The following is a 2,431-nucleotide window of genomic DNA, read 5'->3' as shown; positions in this document are numbered from 1 at the left end:
TAGCATAGCATACCATAGAAACAGCATAGAGCATAGCATAGGTTCCGAAAGCCCTGAAAGTTTATCTTGCAGGTTAGGTTACAAGGGAAAAAGGTGCTGTGGCATCAGGCTTCGGAACTGGGGATTGAGTGTTCAAGTCCCACGTGGGTTGTTTTTTAGAGTTTACATTTAAGTTGGCTATGAAGGCAAGGCAAGGCAAGTTTATTTATATAGCACATTTCATTCACAATGGTAATTCAAAGTGCTTTACATGAAAAAAGGCCCAGTGGCCTAATGGATAAGGCATCAGCCTCTGGCGCTGGGGGTTGTGGGTTCAAGTCCCACCTGGGTCATCTTTGAGAGGCTTAATTTAAATTGGCTCTGCAATAAATTCCAGTATGATAAGTTCAAAGTGACATTATAGCCATGAGAATAAGCATAGAACTGGCAATCTTCTGAAGTATTTTTTTAGTTTAGTGTGAGCCAGACTGTCTGTGAATACCTCTGGCTCCACCAGTAAAAGTCCCAGTAGCCTAATGGGTTATGGCATTAGTCTCTGTGTTCAAGTCCCACCTGAGTTCTTTTTGTTTTGTTTGCCTGTGGGTGAATCAGCAAAAAAGGACCAGTGGACTAACGGATAAGGCATCAGCCTTCGGAGCCTGGCAATCTTCTGAGGTATTTTTTTAGTTTAGTGTGAGCCAGACTATCCCACCAGTAAAAGTCCTACTGGCCTAATGGGTTATGGCATTAGTCTCTGTGTTGAAGTCCCACCTGGGTTGTTTTTGTTTTGTTTGTCTGGGGGTGGACCAGCAAAAAGGCCCAGTGGCCTAATGGATAAGGCATCAGCCTCCGGAGCTGGGGATTGTGGGTTCAAGTCCCACCTGGGTCATCTTTGAGGTGTTTCATTTAAATTGGCTATGCAATAAATTCCAAGGTGATAAGTTCAAAGTGACATTATAGCCTTGAGAAAAAGCATAGAACTGGCAAGCTTATGAGGTATTTTTTTAGTTTAGTGAGAGCCAGGCTGTCTGTGAATACCTCTGGCTACACCAGTAAAAGTCCCATTGGCCTAATGGGTCATGGCATTAGTCTCTGTGTTCAAGTCCCACCTAGGTTGTTTTTGTTTTGTTTGCCTGTGGGTGAATTGACAAAAAAGGTCCAGTGGCCTAATGGATAAGGCATCAGCCTTCGGAGCTGGGGAGAAAAGTTCAAAGTGAAACTATAGTCATGAGAATAAGCATAGAAAAACACTGTGGCCTAATGGGTTATGGCATCAGCCTCTGTGTTCAAGTCCCAGCTGGATTGCTTTTGTTGTGTTACATTTAAGTTGGCTGCGCAAGAAATGCTGGGATGATAAGTTTAAAGTGGCACTATAGCCACGACAACAAAACATGAGAACTAGCATAGAGTTAGAAATAGCATAGCATATCATAGAAACAGCATAGAGCATAGCATAGGTTTTGAAAGCCCTGAAAGTTTATCTTGCAGGTTAGGTTGACCGGGGAAAAGGGTGCTGTGGCATCAGGCTTTGGAACTGGAGATTGAGTGTTAAAGTCCCACCTGGGCTGTTTTTAAGAGTTTACATTTAAGTTGGCTATGAAAGAAATTCCAGGATGATAACTTCAAAGTGACACTATTGCAATGAGAATTAGCATAGAACTGGCAGTTTTCTGAATGCTCTTTCAGTTTAGCTTGCATAAGTCTCTCTGCGAATGTGTCAACCAGAGAAGAGGCCCAGTGGCATCCAGTGGCATCATGAGCCATTTTCTGAAAGCACTATCAGTTTATCACTATTGCCATGACAACGAAACATGAGAATTAGCATATAACTGGCAATTTTCTGAAAGATCTATCAGTTTATCTTGCATCCGACTGGATGTGAACACCCAAAGAAAGGGCCCAGTGGTCTAATGGATAAGGCATCAGCCTCTGGCGCTGGGGATTGTAGGGTCAAGTCCCACCTGGGGCATCTTTGAGGGGTTTCATTTAATTTGGCTATGAAAGAAATTCCAGGATGATAAGTTCAAAGTGACAGCAGAGCCATGAGAATAAGCATAGAACTGGCAATCTTCTGAGGTATTTTTTTAGTTTAGTGTGAGCCAGACTGTCTGTGAATACCTCTGGCTCCACCAGTAAAAGTCCCATTGGCCTAATGGGTTATGGCATTAGTCTCTGTGTTCAAGTACCACCTGGGTTGTTTTTGTTTTGTTTGCCTGTGGGTGGACCAGCAAAGAAAACCCAATGGCCTAATGGATAAGGCACAAGCCTTCGGAGCTGGGGATTGTGGGTTCGAGTCCCACCTGGGTCATCGTTGAGAGCTTAAGTTTAAGTTGGCTGCATAAGGTTTTCAAGTATGAAAAGTTCAAAGTGAAACTATAGCCATGAGAATAAGCATAGAAAAGTCCCAGTGGCCTAATGGGTTATGGCATCAGCCTCTGTGTTCAAGTCCCAC

The 2,431-nt window shown here is 43.4% G+C and overlaps 2 non-coding genes across 2 annotated transcripts; both read left to right on the top strand.

The window, feature by feature from the left end:
- Nucleotides 1–259: 259 nt before the first annotated feature.
- Nucleotides 260–332, top strand: trnaq-cug (transfer RNA glutamine (anticodon CUG)). Its single transcript has one exon. It is a non-coding gene; the product is annotated as a tRNA-Gln (tRNA).
- A 463-nt stretch (nucleotides 333–795) lies between these two features.
- trnar-ccg (transfer RNA arginine (anticodon CCG)) lies at nucleotides 796–868 on the top strand. The gene has a single exon. It is a non-coding gene; the product is annotated as a tRNA-Arg (tRNA).
- Nucleotides 869–2,431: the final 1,563 nt, after the last annotated feature.

This window comes from Sinocyclocheilus rhinocerous, unplaced genomic scaffold (genome assembly GCF_001515625.1).
Source record: "Sinocyclocheilus rhinocerous isolate Xijiao unplaced genomic scaffold, SAMN03320098_v1.1 scaffold8831, whole genome shotgun sequence".
Classification (NCBI taxonomy): Eukaryota; Metazoa; Chordata; class Actinopteri; order Cypriniformes; family Cyprinidae; genus Sinocyclocheilus; species Sinocyclocheilus rhinocerous.
Note: the sequence above shows the minus strand (reverse complement) of the source record. Positions and strands in the feature narration are given on the sequence as shown.